At 35.2% G+C, this 18626-nt stretch overlaps 1 pseudogene; it reads left to right on the top strand.

Moving 5' to 3' along the window:
- The first annotated feature begins 2609 nt into the window (after positions 1-2609).
- On the top strand, positions 2610-3934 carry LOC120246025 (annotated as a pseudogene).
- Positions 3935-18626: the final 14692 nt, after the last annotated feature.

Genomic DNA, 18626 nt, shown 5'->3' on the forward strand with positions numbered 1-18626 from the left:
TAGATTTTCAATGTAGATGATACAGCCTTCTATCTTTTTTGGAAAAAATGCCTCCTAGGACTTTCATAGCTGGAAAAGAGAAGTCAATGCTTGGCTCACAAAGCTTCAGAGGAAAGGCTGACTCTTTTAGTAGGAGCTGGTGCAGCTGGGTGACTTTAAGTTGAAGCTACTGCTCATTTAGCATTCCAAAAATCCTAATACCCTTAAGAATTATGCTAAATCTACTCTGCCTGTGCTCTATAAATGGGGAAAGGAAGCCTGGGTGATAGCACATCTGTTTATAACATGGCTTACTAAATGTTTTAAGCTCACCGCTGAAAACTACTGCCCAGAAATAAATATTCCTTTCAAAATGTTATTGTTCATTTATGATATCCCTGATTAGCCAAGAGCTCTGATGGAGATGAACAATGAGATTAATGTTGTTTCCATGCTTGCTAACACAACATCCATTCTATAGTCCATAGATCAAGGAGTAGTTTTGACTTTCGAGTTTTATGATTTCAGAACTATATTTCATAAAGCTATAGCTGCCATAAATAATGATTCCTCTAGTGGATCTGGGCAGATAAAGTGAAAACTCACTGGAAAGGATTCACCATTCTAGATACCAGTAAAAACATTTGTGATTCATGGGGAAAGATGAAAATATCAAGAGAAACAGGAGTTTGGGAAGAAGTTGATTCCAAACTTCATGGATGACTTTGAGGGGTCTGAGACTTCAGTGGAGGAAGTACCTGCAGATGTGGTGGAAACAGCGAGAGAACTAGAGTCAAATGTGGAATCAGAAGATGTGACTGAACTGCTGCAATATCAGGGTCAAACTTGAGTGGATGAGTAGTTGATTCTTATGACTGAACAAAGAAAGAGGATTCTTGACAAAGAATCTACTTCTGGTAGAGATGCTGTAAAGATTGTTGAAATGACAACAAAAGACTTAGAATATTATGTGAACTTAGTTAATAGAGCAGCGACAGGAACTAAGAGGACTGACTCCAATTGTGAAAAAACGTTCTATGGTGGGTAAAATACTATCACACAGTATCACATGCTACATGCTTCCTATCGCTCCTGATAGGAAGATTCCATCAATGTGGCAAACATCATTATTATCTTATTTTAAGAAATTGCCAAAGCCACCCTAACCTTCAGCAAGTACCACCCTGATCAGTCATCAGCCATCAACATCTAAGCAAGACCCTCCACCAGCAAAAAGATTAGGATTCACTGAAAGCTCAAATGATGGTTAGAACCTTTTACCAATATTTTAGTTTAGAGATGTACATTGCTTTTCAGACAGAAGGCTATTGCACACTTAATAAACTAGAGTTTTTACAGAGTGTATCTACAGGCCCATCTTTAAGGTATGAGTAGAGCAAGAAAGGATTAAGTGGTCAATGTAAATTTCTTACTTATCTATGAAATAGAACCTTACTTAATGATGCACTGTTTAACAGTTGATCATTGAGCATATAATGTAAGTACTCTTTTTATGTCATGAAATAGTAAAAATGTGTACCAATCACAATCAGGAAACAAAATGTATAAACCACTAGCCACAATCCATATTATATCATTAAAGGTGTCAATAAATGATACAAACTAAGTATTTAGTGAGTCCCATGGGAGAGAATAATCATTCTCAGTTTGTGACAAAATATGGAAAAAATTTTGATCTGGATCTTTACTTCTTTATATTCTTCTATTTGGTCCACATTCTACTGCATTCTAGCCTATGCCCCCATCAATCTAACATTCTAGCAAGCATAATAATTCTTTGTGCAGTCAGCTCTTGAATTCCATAGCATATGTATCTATTGATTACCCCATCCTCATAGTCTTTCTTCTTTCAATTTCAAAACTACTAAGCAACGTAGTTTGTTCCAACTTCTCTGATAATTGTCTTTCTCTGTTATCTTTCCTATCTCCTCTCCTTCTGCTTACCTCTTAAATATAGATATTTTCAGGGAGCTCATGTTCTTAATCTCTTCCTCAGACTGTTGTTGAGTCATCTGCTAGGTTGGAAACTCTCAGATCCAACTGTCTCTTCCTCATCTCCATCACTTTCAGACTTCTTTGCCTCTTCTTACAGTGTCCCCTCAACTTATAATTGCCTGCTTCTCTTCTTCCCACTTTACTTCTATTCACTTTTTAAGGCTCAGGTCAAATGCCATCCTCTCTGTGAAGTCTTATCTGCTGCTTCTTAATTGTTTTCATCTCTGCATTTCCTTACAAATTCATTTGCACTTCTACTATAGCACTGTTCTTTCAGATTAGGAATAATGGCCATCTCACTTAAAACGACTCTGACAGAAAATAAATTGCATTATTGTCAAAGCCTAGGATATTTTTAAGGGATTCTGACATTGTATGTAACATATGCATTTATTATGCTTAATTCTAACCACATTCTCGGAAGTAATCAACACTCCTAAGCCTATCAGGAACATGTGAGACATCGAGCTTTACAGGTTAATTTGACTGCCTGGTCTTTACCACAGTGTTTTAGATAGATTTTAAAAAGCATATAATGGCTCTCTGCTCTTCCCCATTTGACAGACAGCCGCATCTTCTGGTGCAATGTCTGCTGTGTCCAGAAACGCGTTGTAAAGGTCAGAGTATATAGATTTGGCCATATTGGATGCCTGGTCACCAGGTATGCTTTTAACTCTGGCAAACTGGATATTGTCAGAATCAGTGATGCTTTCATTGACCTCAACTACATGATCTATGTGTTTTAGTATGATTCGACTATGGCAAATTCAACAGCACAGTCAAGGCTGAGAATGGGAAACCTGTCAACAATGGAAAGCCCATCTTTATCTTCCAAGAATGAGATCCTGCCAACATCAAATGCGGAGATGCTGGTGCTGAGTATGTTGTGGAGTCCAATGGAGTCTTCACCACAAAGAAAAAGACTAGCACTCGCTTAAAAGGTGTGGCCAAGAGGGCATCCTCTCTGCCCCTTCTGCTGATGTACCCATGTTTGCAGTGGCTATGGACCATGAGAACTATGACAACTCCCTCAATATTGTCACCAATACCTCCTGCACCACCAACTGCTTGGCTCCACTGGCCAAGGTGATCCGTAACAACTTTAGCATTATGGAGGGACTCATGACAACACCTCATGCCATCACTGTCACCCAGAAGACCATAGATGGCTCCTCCACGAAGCCGTGACATGAGGCTGAGAGGCTGCTCAAAACATCATCCCTGCTTCTACTGGCCATGCCAAGGCTTTAGGCAAGGTCATCTCTGAACTGAATGGGAAGCTCACTGGTGTGGCCTACCATGTCTCCACTCCCAAAGTGTTAGTCGTGGATCTGAACTGCCATCTGGAGAAAGTTGTCAAATACAACGACATCAATAAAATGGTGAAGGAGCCACTGGGTGGCTCAGTTGGCTGAGCTTCTGAGCTTCAGCTCAGGTCATGATCTCACAGTATGGGAGTTCGAGCCTCTTGTCAGGCTCTGTGCTGACAGCTCAAAGCCTTGAGCCTGCTTCAGATTCCATGTCCCCTTCTCTCTCTGCCCCTCACCCACTCGCACTCTGTCTCAAGAAAGAAAGAGAGAGAGAGAGGAAGGAAGGAAAGAAGGAAGGAAGGAAGGAAGGAAGGAAGGAAGGAAGGAAGGAAGGAAGGAAGGAAGGAAGGAAGGAAGGAAGGAAGGAAGGAAGGAAGAGAGGGAGAGAAAGAAAGAAAATGAAGAAAAGAAAGTGGGAAAGCAGGCATACCCTCCAAGGTATGCTGGGCTACACTGAGGACCAGGTTGTCTCCTGCAACTTTAATAGTGACACCCACTCTTCCCCCTTTGATGCTGGGCCTGGCATGTCTCTCAACTACCACTTTGCCAAGCTCATTTCCTGGTATGAGAATTAATTTAGCTACAGCAACCAGGTATACCTCATCACCCACATGTCCTCTAAGGAGTAAGAGTCCCCTGTACCACCAGCCCCAGTGAGAGTAAGAAGAAGAGAGACTCTCAGCTCCTGGGAAGTTCTTGCCTCAACTCATCCTCCAACACACTGAAAATCTCCTGACCTTTACACAGTTTCCATTCCAGACCACCTAAAGAAGAGAAGGCTAGGGGAGTGTTGCCTTATCATGTACCAACAATAATGTATACTGCACCCCCCAAGATAAAACATAAATAAATAAGTATACATTTTCATCCATAATTTAGAGGGAGAAATGCTTTGTGATAATTATGAACCAATGTTGTCCTCTACTTGGATTGAAAGAAACCACATAAAAATTGAAAACACTTGTAACAGTTCTCCTATTCAAAAACTATTTATGACCAAAGTGACTAAAATGAAATTATATTAGGCTTGTTCGAGGATATTTATGAAGGGGGTCAATAAGACAGGAGAACACAGCAAAAGACCACACCAGTGACATGGAAGAATACAACTTGCCTTGTATAGAACTTCAAAAACTAAGGATTTGCCAAATCCCCAGATATCTCTGGGATTTCCATGCTTTGATGTTCTTCACCATTGTGTTTTGGCCAAACATCGCAGGTCCTTAAAATACTTATGTAAGTGTCCTTTACTCACCAGTGGAGATGGAAGTTCAGAATATCTCACACAGGGGAAGAAAGATATTTTCAATGCCACAGAAATAAGACACAATTTATTATTAGAAAACAGACAGTAATCTAGATTACCTGCAGTGTGTGTTCACCTAAAGACTGGAAAGATAAGATGCCTTGAGATCATAGAAAGCCTTGAATGCAAGACTAAAAAGCTTCAACTTAAATCAGGATGCAGTTGAAAATGAAAGTTTTTATTTTGGAGAGACTGTTAGCAAATTAGGACAGCTATTTAAGAAAATCAATCTGGATCCTGTGTCCAAGTAGAATGAATTGGGAGATCAGAAAAGCCTATTATTTAGTTTTGGAGAAACAAGGACCTGAAAAATGGTGATAGACTTGAGAATTAAAACAAGAACTATTAGCTTTGGAGATTTGAGTCAAGTCTCAAAGAACTAAAAAACTTTTGGTAAAGGGTAAAAAATTCAAAATCACTAACAGTGGTGAAACCAAAATAGTAATTAAAGGTATGTGTTTGCTAGCATGTAAATAAGGATGAATTTTATAAATTGGAGCTAAATGTTAGCAAATATTTCTACCTAACCTAATACTCAGTTAATGGCTTTGAATACATTGGGTAAAATTTTTATTGAAACGTAGCTTATGTACAGAAAGACAAATTTTAACTGTATATATTCATGAATATTCACAAAGAAGACATTCATTAATAGTCAATAAGGTAAAAAAAAAAAATTATTAGTGGCATCACAAAAGTCTCCCAATGCCCCTTCCCAGCTAATACTCCCTAAAATGTAACCACAAATATGATATCTAACTAATATATTACTTTTACATGTTTTTGAACTCTTACAAATATGATATGTGTTATTTGGTGCCTGCTTTATTCATTCAACATTATATTTGTGTAGCTCAACCATGTGGCAAATGTGGCACTAACTGGTTCTTTTTTTATTGAGATATAAAATTGCATTTTATATGAATGTACAACTCTATTAACAGGCATTTGAGTTGTTTCCTTTCAATGGTTAATGCATTCCTATATGTGTCTTTTAGTCAATATGAGTGGAATTGCTGTATGCAGAGGTCAATTTTATAGATGCTATCAACTAGTTTTCTAATGTAGATCAAGTTTATGCTTTTACCGGAAGTGTATGTGTGCTTCCTTTATCCATATCCCAACTAAAATGTGGTATTGTTTGTAGCTTTTATTTTAGCAATTCTAGTGTATACTTGTCGTGGTATCACATAGTGCTTTTACCAAATGGATGTTCACTTTGTTGATGTGCTGTTCAACTATTTGCCCATTTTTCTCTTGTGTAGTGTGATTTTTTTTTCTTACCGATTTGTAGGATTTCTTTAGGAACTTTGTTTATGGGTTTTTTATTGGACATCAATTATATTAATATCTGTTCTCATTTGTGGGTTTACCTTTTCACTTGCTTAATAGTACTAGTCAATAAACCAAAATTCTCAATTTTAATATGGTGCAACCTATTAACCTTTTCTTTACGGTTAATTTTGTGTTAGTTTCTTGCTTTTAGAAAATCTTTGCTTCAGTTTCATGAAAATATGCTCTTCTGTTTACTTTCTTTATTGTTTTACTTTGTACCTTAGGTTTATGATCCATCTGGATTTAATTTCTGTGTGTAATGAGACATAGGCATTCAAAAACTTTTTTTAAATATGACTATCCGATTGATCTAGCACCATTTATTGAAAAAGTCATTATTTCCTCACCATACTGTGTTGTCACATTCATCATAAGTGAAGTTTAAGTGAATATGCAGGGTCTCATTATAAACTCTCTATTCAGTTCTACTGTTATACTTATGTTCTACTTCTTAATTATTGTTCCTTTGTATTAAATCTTAATATCTGCTAGTGTTAACCTTCCAACTCTGGTTTTCATCAAGATTATCTTGGCTCTTTGGGTCTTTGATAAATATATTTTAGAATCATCTTTTGAAAAATATGTTAAAATTTTAATTGGAATGCCACTAACTCTTGGGTAGAATTCACATCAGTTCAATATTGAGTCTTCAAAATAGGAATATGTGATGTTTCTCCCTATGATGTTTTCTTTTAATTTTTCTCAGAAATACTTAGAAGACATGTCTGTGCATAGGTCTTGAACAAGTTCTGTCGGAATTATTCCTAAGTACTTGATGCACTAGTACTTGATACTATTGTTGAGGGTATCTTCTATTTTAATTCAGCTCACAATTACTACTGCTTTATGGGAAGAAAGACATTTTTCAATATTAAACTATTTTTTCTTTATTATATACATTCTGCTTCCTTTATCTTACTTTATTTTGCTGAATACAATATCCAGTTCAATCTTGAATAGAAATCTTTCAATAATTCACCATTAACTATGATGTGAACTATATAAATTTGTGAATACATTTATCAGTTTAAAGCCATTGCTTAGTTTGCTAGTTTCTAGTATGCTATAAGTTATTATTAAAAAGTTTTCAATTTATCAAATTATTTTCTTAGATCTACTGAGGTGATTGTATATTTTTTTCCTTTTTTTCTATTGATGTAGTGAATTATATCAGTTGAGTTTCTCATGTTAAAACATCTTTATATCTTAATATTAAATCCTAAGTGGTTGTGATATATAAGTATTTTTATATATCACTTACTTCTATTTGCTAATTTTTTAGAATACTTTAAGATTATTGTGAATCACAGCCCAGAGTCAGTGTTGTTTTTTTTTCTTTTTAATGGAGCAAGTTAAAAAAAAAAAAAAAAGACTAGAAAAGAAACTAATAGATCAAATATACATTATACTCCTCTCTTCAGACCTGCATACCATCCTTTGTTCCTTATTTCTATTCACTGCATTACAAACTTCAGAATTATTTAGTTCTACCTCAAAATGCTTTTTTATAGAAATTACTTTTTCTAGTATAAGTTTTAGTTTCACAGAAACATTGTGAAGATAATACAGATAATTCACATATGCCACATCCAGTTTCCCCACTGTGGACATCTTATATTAGTATAGTATATTTCCCATAACTAATGAGCCATATTGATACATTATTATTAACTAAAGTTTACACTTCGTTCAGATTTCCTTTGTTTTTACCCTAAAAGTGTCTTTTTTATTTCTTTTAATTTTTAAAGTACAGTCCCTTTTGCTTTTTAGTCTTAGTCTGCACTCATTTTCAAAATTACTTAGGCTAGCACATTTTCTCCCCACACTCTCCAGTGAAGTTATTTCATTCATGGGTAATCTACTTAGATACTTTTGTCACAGTCTGCATTTAATCATAAAATCTGATTGCCTAAATATACTTATTGAATTAATATACATTGAGGTTTACTGTTGTACTGAAAGTTCTATGAATTTTACCAAACACATGGCACCATGTACCCATTACAATGTCATACAGAATAAATTCACCATTCTGAAAATCCCCTTTGCTTTACCTGTTCAACAACCCAACCCCTTGCAATCACTGACCAGTTCACCATTTCTATAGTTACATATTTTCCATAATATCAGATAAATAGAATCATGTAGTATATAGCTGGCTTTTCATTAGTGTAATTTCATATAGCAATATATATTTAAGAATAATTCATGTGTTTGTGTGACTGATAGTTTATTCCTTTTTATTACCAAATAGTATTCCATTGTATGAATGCACTACAGTTTGCATATCCATTTACCGACTGAAGGACATCTTTGTTGCTTCCAGTGTTTGGCAATTATGAATAAAACTGCTATAGACATTTGCATTAAGGTAGTGGCATGATCATAAGGTTTTAGATCAGTTGGATACAGACCTAGGAGCATGATTGCTAGATTATCTGGTGAAATTAATTTCAGTTTTGTAAGAAATTACAAAAATGCCTTACAAAGTAGCTACACTATTTTTCATTCTTAACAAGCAGTGAACGAGACTGGCTGTTGTCCTGAATACTCACCAGCACTTGGTATTACCAATTAAAAAAAAATCACGGTAGCCATTCTAGTAGGAATACAGCAGCATCTCACTGATTTACTTGGGATTTGTCTAATGGCAAATGATATTGAGAATATTCTTAAATATACTCATCCGCCATCTTTATATCTTGTTAATTAAAGCATCTGTTCAGATCTTTCACACATTTAAAAAAATTAATATTTAGTTTTGAGAGAGAGAGAGAGAGAGAGAGGGAGTGAGCTTGGGGAGAGCCAGAAAGAGAGAGACAGAATCAGAAGCAGGTTCCAGGCTCTCAGTACAGAGCCCCACTGACTTGGGTTTCAAACTCACAAACCATGAGATCATGACCTGGGCTAAAGTTGGAGACCTAACTGACTGAGCCACCCAGGTGCTCCTTTTTTCGCACATTTTTAATAGAGTTATTTGGTTTTTTAAAAATTAAGTTTTACAGATTCTTTTTACATCGTGAACACAAGTAAAAGTTCTTTATTTGAAGCATGATTTGCAAATATTTTCTCTGAATCCATAACTTCTATTTCATTCTCTTAACAATTTATTTTGCAGAGAAAAAGTTTTTAAATTTTTTAATGTTTTTATTCAGTTTTGAGAGACGGCAACAGAGCACTAGCTGGGGAGGAGCAGAGAAAGGGAAACATAGAATCCAAAGTAGGCTCCAGGCTCTGAGCTGTCAGCACAGAGCCCCATGCAGGGCTTGAACTCATGGACTGTGAGATCATGACCTGAGCCAAAGTCAGAAGCTTAACCAACTGAGCCACCCAGGCACCCCTCATAGACCATGTTTTTGGTGTTATATCTAAAAGCTTTACCAAACTGAAGATCATGTAGATTTCTTTCCTATATCTTCTTCTAGGAGTTTAGTAGTTTTGCTTTTTACATAAAATTCTATATTCTATTTTAAACTAATGCCTGTGTAGAATGTTAAGTTCTGTTTATGGATATCTAACTTCACTAGCACTGTTTGTATTTGGCAGACATTTTAGCTGAGACTACAATTGTTATATTTTATATATATTATTGTTATAGTGGTAGGCTTGAGGAAGGGGGAACAGCTTTAATCTTTCAATTAATTTTCAGATTTTAATGGGCCTGTGCCTCTGGACTTTAGCCTTCCTGAGCGTTTCTGACTCTCCTACAGAGAGCTTCACCTATGATTTCCTTGGTTTCAGTGTTCCCAGTTTGTTTCCTTGAAGCCCTTTCCTCTCTGACCCAACCTCCAGTCACTACCGTTGGGTGAGATGGGAAAGCTATAGGGGGCTGAATGGGAAGGAATTCATTGTCCCCAGGTAGAATGAGGTCTCAGTATGAATCTCTGGTGCCATCCTCTCCTCTGGACTGTAGGCATCCCCCCTCTACCTTGGGAATTTTATTTTTTTCAAAAATTTAAAAAATTTTTTAATTGTATTTAAACCCAAATCTAAGTTAGTTAACATTTGGTGTAATCATGATTTCAGGAGTAGAATTTAGTGATTCATCACTTACATACATCACCCAATCCTCATCCCAACAGGTGTCCTTAAAGCCCATCACTCATTTAGCCCACCCCTCCCACCTCGCCTCCAGCAACCCTCAATTTGTGTTCTGTATTTAAGAATAGGCCTTTTTAAAAGAAAAGCCCTGAGTGTGTTTCACAATTCTTACTCTTCCCTTTCCCCACTAGACTTATGGGGGGAATTTTTCTGGGATCTTCAGTGTGAGAATCCAGACTCTCTTTTACAGCTTTTAGAGGTAAGGTCCCCAAAAGCAGGGGCCACTCCCAAGGACTTTGGCTTCCAGGAGTTTCTCAACCTAGGGCTTAAAAGCTGAGCTAATTAATCTTTTTCCTAGGATTCTTACTATGTTGATAATGCCTACTGAGAAGACAATTCCTCTTCATTTCCCACTCCAGAAAATGACCTCTCTTTTACTTAGAGAAAGTACACATTATCTTCTACTACTATTCATCAATCTTCATCCAACATTCACGAAAGTTTTTCAACACTTTTCTCTAAACTCATTATACTAGAGAATCAGCTACAGTAGAGAATTAAACTAAAAACTACAAATGATCTAAAAAAAAATACAACAGATCTATGAAATATATGACTCTTGCCTGTCACAAAAATGAAAATAATAAAGATCCCAGTCTCTCTGCCCCTACCAGAAGTGCCCATAAATGTACTCTCTTAACCTCCATTCAAAACTTCTGTGTGTAAAAGGGACCCCTGCCCAACAGCTTCCCTATCTCCTCAAAACTGGAAAAAAGAAAAAGAAAAGGCAAATTAAAAAAAAAAAAAAAGAAAATGGAAAAGAAAAAAAAGAAAAGAAAAAAAAGAAAAGAAAAAGCAGAGCTCAGAAAGGAAAGCCCTGACTCAAAATAAATAAAATTTCATTACATCCCCCTGATTGCTTTATCAAGTTACTAAACTACTGGAATACAAGGTTGTAAAAAGACATTTCCAATTTAAGGGACTCAGGAGCTGAGGGCGTGGGAGTGATTCCCCTGGGGACTGGGCAATCTCTTCTCCTTGTATGTAGAGTAATAATAGGGAAGACAATGCCTTTTTTAAAAATAAAAAATCTTGAACCAGTGGTTTTATCTCTAAAATTATATAAGAAGTATATGTTATATATGCTTTTTACATAAATGCTAATACACTCTTCAATCTGTCCTGAACTTTGTTTTTTATATTATCACTACATCATGGAGATTATTCCATGGTGTTTTATGTAGATCTGTGTTATCATGTGGAAGGGATTCCAGTATTGCAGGGTTCATTTGTAACATGACTGAATGAATTTGTCCCTTACAAATGGACATTCAGGTGATTTCTTATTTTTTGCTATCATAAATATTGCTGAAGTATATGCAAACACTAGATGTGAAAATATCTATAGGATAATTGCTAAAAGTCAAATTCTCATTTGTGCTTGTCCAATCTTTACCTCTTCCTTGATTGGATACATCATAAACATAGAAGAAAAAAAAAACTTGCTTTTAGGAAACACCCAACTATTATCATCATTAAACAAGCTTTAGCATTCTAGGGCACAAGAAAGCCCTCACACACTGAACAGCATTCACAATTAAATTAGATACATATTAGATTAGTCTTTTAAAATAAAAACTGATTAGGGTGCCTGGGTGGCTTAGATGGTCAGGCATTTGACTTCTCACGTCATGATCTCGTGGTTCATGAGATAGTGCCCTGGGTCAGGCTCTGCATTCAAAGCACCTGGCCTGATTGAGTTTGAGCCCCACATCAGCCTCTGTTCTGACAGCTCAGAGCCTGGAGCCTGCTTCAAATTCTGTGTCTCCCTCTCTCTCTGCCCCTCCTCCATGCATTCTCTCTCTCTCTCTCTCTCTCTCTCTCTCAAACATAAAAATAAACATTAAAAAATTTTAATAAAATAAAAAAAACTGATTTTTGAAACCATGCTTGATTTCATTTGAACCCCTTTTTTAAATTAAATTAAATCAATTTTTAGCTATTTATTTTTCAGTTCTGTAATGTTATAAATCCTCTACTTAAAACTTTGTAAATAGATTGCATTCTGCATGTGTTGGCTTTCTAAAGCTTCTCTTGTCGACATTTGTCAGTATTCTATCATTCTGAGCCTATATTAAATTGATCCTTTGGTTTACATGAAGATGGCGTGGTCACCCCGAAAATTTACCTCAGGAAGTTGTAAAGCCCTGATCATGTTTCAGTTATTAGGAATTCCAAATTGGAAATTAATCTTCTTCAGACTTTTAAGAAGTTCCTCCTATCATGGAAATAAATTTAAAATCAACCTTTTCTTCATGTCCACCTGCCATCTTTATAAAAGTCAAAACCATATGTGCTTGGTCTTTGAAGTATAATTTTGTCCTCTAATGATATCCTTCATATAACAGCATTATTCTACTAGCTCCAACTTCCTGTTGCCCAACTAGAGCCAAATTCAGCAGAAGAATGACAAATGTATGTGCAGATGGGTGATGCCGGAGTAACAAATGACCACAGCCTATGAAGTTACAAACACAAAAAATGTCAACAGAAATTGCCCAGATAAAATGGCATACAAAATGAAACAATATAGACTGAATATTTAGAGAAATTTCTGGTTTGAATTACAAAATCAATTTTTCTTAGATGAAATGTTTCTCGGAACAGAGGATCTATTGTTTATTTGTTTAAAGTATATGCCATAGCTTTTTACAAAGTAATTGTGATTAATGTGTACAGATTCACTTAGTTTATACATTAAATGAAACTCACTTTTGTTAGTAAAATATAGGTTTCTGTATTTTATGTATCTTTTAACTAAACAAATACAAATTCTACTTCTCCAATCAGGAAGAATCATGAAGCCTTAACCATCATATCATTGCTAAAACCTTTGTGCTGAGTGACATCTCATCTTAGCTCAGAGATATAAAAGTAGAAAGTTTTTACTAACTTTTACTCCAGTCTTCAGAAAAAAGAAAAAAAAAAACTTGGTCAAATAAAAAAGAGGCCATTTTGAGGGATAAATGATATAGCTCTTGGATCGTTAAATGAAAAAACAGATGGAAAAGAAAATCAAAAGGAAAGCTGCTCCATTTTTCAATCACACGTCACAAAGGTAAGCTCAGAATGCTTTAAAGCCTATCAGTTATGGTGCCTCATTTTCTGCATACCAACCATTATAATCTTGTCATTCCTGAATCCTGGAAACAGTTTTGAAAGACTGAAATGTGCAATTTTCTTGTGTGTTCATTATTCACAATATGTCCAAAGTAGTGCATCTGTCCTCATAACAATGCTTCTTTATAAAATATGCTTTTAACCAGTCCACCTAATATTTTTGGGGGGAGTCCCCAAATCCTTAAGCAAATAGATTCTGTGGCAAAATTCTTTCTTGAAAACTTTTTTAAAAATCTATGTAATAAGCCTCAGGTGGAAAGAGTCTGGTCTAAAGCATCTCAGCCAGAGTGTCAAAGTGTGTTGACATTGCACAGTTAAGTAAAAGATCTGCCCAAGAAGCTGCAGTGGGGAAGTATCTGGAATAGATGGACAATGGGCCTACAGACTCCACCCAGGAACAAGATCCACCATTTAGGTTTCCTTGACAGAAATTGCAGTAGAACTGAGTCTGAGGGTACAACGTTATCTTTCCCCAAGAGGCAAGGCATGGAGAGTCACATTCACACCTGTTCCTCCACTGCAATCCATAGAGCGTCCACACCAACAGGATCCTCCATGATGACATCCACTTTCAGCAGCCAGGACAAGATGTGTCACCTTGGAGCTGCTGGAGGAGTTTGTACTCCTGGCCTCTAATGGGAGCAGCCTGAAGCCCAAAGAATAGCCGGAATGGGGAGTGGTGAGTGATGGGGAGGCTGAGCAAGAATCATGAGAAGAAGCTCCATGCAAAATTTATCAAATAGTTTTATGGTTGTCAAACAAGATGACTGTTCTAAAAAGGCACAGGCGTTCTGGAAATTAGAATTTCATCACACAGCATGAGTATGTGGACTAGGTTTGAAATCAATTCAAATTTTAAAATGCTTGACATTATAAGTCATCAGGAAAATGCAAACTAAAACTATAGTGATGTATCATTACACATTCACCGAAATGGCTAAAATGTTTTAAAACTGATTATACCAAGTGTTAGTAAAGATGGTATTGAACATTCATACATGCTGGTGGGCATGTGAAATGGTGCAGCCACCATGGTAGACTGTTTGATAGCTTCCTAAAAACTTAACTCTACGTCTATCCTAAACAGACATTCCAGTGTTAGGTATTTATCTCATCAAGAGAAATGAAAACATACATCCAAACAAAGACTTATATACAGATGTTCATAACAGCTTCATTCAAACAGCTCCAAATTGGAGACAAGCCAAGTACCACCAACAGGTGAATAAATAGCAAAATGTAAATTATAGAATAAAATACTACACAGTTTTAAAGGAAATATGCTACTGAAAAATGCAAAGCATGAATGAATTTCAAAACGACATGTTGAATGAAAGATTCAGACCAAAATAGTACATTAATATGATTCCATGGATGCAAAATGCAAATTAGCCCATAGTGACAAAATGAAGACCAGTAGATGCCTCTGGCCTGGAGCAAAGGAAGAGTTTAAATGAAGAAGAGCATAAGGAATCTTTGAGGATGATGGATATGTGTTAGATCTTGACAATGGGGATATCCATTGGTATGTACAACCGTCAAAACTCATAATTTTTTTTTAAAGTATTACTTTAGATTTGGGAATAAAGTTAAAATGCTTATACATAATACAAATTGTTACACATTTTTGTACGTATAATACTTAAATTTTTAATTCTATTCTTATTGGAGAAAAGCCTATTGTCTCTCTCATTACTACTAAGAATTTGAAGACATCGCATAAAACATCTATATTCAAAATTATATATAATCATCTCAAACATAAAGCCAGATATAAAACAATTACATAAATGAGGATTCTTATTTCTCATTTTAATATTTGAAAATATTTTACTTGAATGTAGAGTGCAAGTTCAATATTTGTTATATCTGCTAATACCTTGTATTTCTATTTACTTTAAATGATATAATAAAAAGAAAACAACTATTTTTTCAATAAACCTTTTAGAAATATTTCGATTCACCTCCTTTATAATTCTCATTTCCCATATGTGCCATGAGGGGATAACATTGTGATGCTCCGTTGCCCAAGTCTGGTGAATCAATCAAATACCACAGGTCTGCCCTAATGTTCCAAGAGCTTGGAAAAAAAGTATGTATGAAATGAAGGCCCATGTCTTCTATGTCTCAATATTTAAAACTTATAAGTCATACTAACCACCTATGATGTATCCTCCTCCTTGACAGAAATATCTTTAAACAAAATGAAAAATAGGTGTAAAGCTATGGTTTTTATATGACTGAAAGTCACATATATATCAGTGATGACTAGATTGTTATTACATATGTTTGGAATTTCTATTGATGAGAAAGTGACATCAATATATTATAAGAATAAAATCATATTCTGCCTATAAATTATTTTATTTTATTTAATAAAATTTATTTTCCTTCATTTCATCAGGATCTTTATTTTTTTTATAATAAACATTTTTACTGTTTTTGTTCTATAGGTTATAATGATCCAAAGAATTTAAGTACATAATGTAATGGGACTTAAAGTATATGAAAGCTTAATATATTTGTATTTAAAGTGTAAAGTAAAATTAACTCAGGGGAGTCTGGGTGACTCAGTTGGTTAAGCGTCCAATGTTGGCTTAGGTCGTGATCTCATGGCTGGTGAGTTCGAGCCCTGCTTTGGACTCGGTGCTGACAGCACAGAGAATGAAGCCTGCTTCAGCTTCTGTTTCTCCATATCTCTCTGCCCCTGCCCCACTTGTGCTCTGTTTCTGTCTCTCAAAAATAACTAAATGCTAAAAAATACCTTAAATTAATTCAAAAATTAAAAACCAATGTTTATATTTTCAAAAACAAAGTGTGAAAATTCCAAATGCTTTTATTTTAATAATATATTTAATAAAATAAACATTAAAGAATAATAATTTACCTTTCATTTATTTATTTACATATTAAAGATTTTTGTCCCTTTATCAGTTGACGGACATTTGGATTCTTTCCTTAATTTTGGTATTTAATGCTTACATATTTATATATAATACTTATATATAAAGTCTAATTTATAGACTTTTTTTGAATATTTTGCCAGTAACATCTAATTGATTGATGATGTTGTTATACTCAATTACACCAAAACTGATTTTCTACCTACTGTCCATTTCTGATAGAGGAATGTTGAAGTCTCTGACTACATTAAAAACAAAACAAAACAAAACAAAACAAAACTTTTGCAGTTCTATCAATTTTTGCCACACATATTTTGAGGCTCTGTTGTCAAGTGCTTATACATTAACTTGTTATATCTTCTTAGGGAATTGATCCCATTATTATGGTTTAATGCCCTTCTTTATCCTTGATAATTTTCCTTGCTTTGAAGGCTTCTCTGGGAATTAACATAACTACATCTTTCTTTTGATTAATGTTAGCATGGTATATTTTCCTCCATCCCTTTATTTTTAATCTATATGTATCTTTATATTTAAGGGAGGTTTCCTGTAGAAAACATATAGCTGGGTATATATTTTGATCCACCCTGACAATCCATGTATTTTTAATTAGGTATTTAGACCATTGATATTTGAAGTTCTTGCTCATATGATTAATTAGCACATAGCATGTTGGTTGCTTTTTTCCATTTGTTGTTCTTGTTCTTTGTTCCTATTTTGCCTTCTACTCCTTTCCTGCCTTTTGTGGTTTTGTCTAAGTGTTACATAGGTTTCCACTTTCCTTCCTTTCTTAGCTTTTCAATTATATTTCTTTTCTTACTTTTTCCAGTGGTTGCCCTGGACTTTGAAGTATACATGTACAACTAATCCAAGTGCACTTTCAAATATATAGTTCAATTTAAACGGAGTATCATTTATAATTAGAACAGTAACATAACTGCAATACTCTTTTTTTAAAAGTTTAAGAATATAGTGATAAAAGCTAAATTCTAGGAAATGTATGTAAGTTCAAACTAGCTTTATCGTGGGGCACCTGGGTGGCTCAGTCCACTAAGCATCTGACCTTGATCTCAGCTCAGGTATGATCTTAGGGTCATGAGTTTAAGCTCCACGTTGGGCTCCACCCTGACTGTGAAGTCTACTTTAAAAAAAAATGTTTTTGTCATTATTCCTCTTAGTAATTTTACCTCCATTGTATGAATAGGAAGAAGATATACATAACAAATAAAGTTAGAGACTTTGGATGTTACAAGAGGGAGTCAATCAGCTAAAGAAATTTCCATTTTTTTAATTTAAAATTTTTTAAAGTTTTACTTTATTTTATTTATTTGAGAGAGATATAGACAGTGCAAGTGGGGAGAGGTGGAGAGGTAGAAAAGAGAGAGAGAGAGCCCCAAGCAAGCTCTGTGCTGCCAGCAAAGAGCCCGACACAGGGCTCGAATCCACAAAACCAAGAGATCATGACCTTAGCCGAAACCAAGAGTCAGACACTCAACCGACTGAGCCACCCACCTGCCCAAAGAAATTTCAAATTTTAATGTGTGCTCTAGTTTTATTTTATATTTCCTGTTTAATGGAAGATTAGGATACAAATAGTTTAATACATTAAACTGGTTTATTATTATTATGAAATGTATTAGGATATTTTAGTTGCTTAACTCCAAACAAATGATTCCTTACTCTGATGGGAGGATTTTGACATCCAACTTAATCTACAACTGACGGTGTGCAATGTGTGCTTATATTTAGCTTCATTTCTTAGCACTTCAACTTAATGAGCTCCTTTTTCTACCAGTTTGTATTCAATGATTTCATTAGTAGTTGACTAGCTACAGTTAATGTTTAGCTTTGGGGTATTTAAGCTAAGTCTACATTTGGAGCAACTGGATCATGCTTAGTGAGGTAATGTTCTACTCTGAGTTTTATATTTGTGGGAAAAGTTTAGTTACATTTGCTCAGAGATGTGATACTTGGGTCCTAAAATACTTCTAAGTCCAGAATCCATTAAAAACCCCCAAACATGATGAAAATTGCCAACAAGTTTGATATGCAACAGAAATGCTAGTGTTTATAGTAATAACTTTTGCAAGAGAAAAGCATCTAGGAACACCTGGGTGGCTCAGCTGGTTAAGTGTCTGACTTTAGCTCCGGTCATGATCTCAGGGTTCGTGAATTCGAGCCCCACATTGGGCTGTCTGCTGTCAACCCAGAGCTCACTTTGGATCCTGTCTCCCTCCCCCACTCAAACTTTCCTTCTCCCTCTCTCTCTCTCTCTCAAAAATAAATAAATACTTTAAAAAAAAGAAAAGTATCTAAAAATGTTTTGACAAGTACACAATAGGTATATTCTCCTGATGTTTCAGTGTTAGCTTACAATCAATACACCTATACCTGAGGTCTTCTGACAATTAATTGCCACACAGTTCTAGTCTCTGGGAATTGAAAGCTTGAAACTTGAAAAGCTTGAAAAGCTTGAAACTCATCCTTCTTTCCAGTTTCCCACAATTCCCAGTAATTAAGATTTACAGTATTTCATAACGATCTTGTTTATTTCCA

This window comes from Hyaena hyaena, unplaced genomic scaffold (genome assembly GCF_003009895.1).
Source record: "Hyaena hyaena isolate Hyena2069 unplaced genomic scaffold, ASM300989v1 scaffold_444, whole genome shotgun sequence".
NCBI lineage: Eukaryota > Metazoa > Chordata > Mammalia > Carnivora > Hyaenidae > Hyaena > Hyaena hyaena.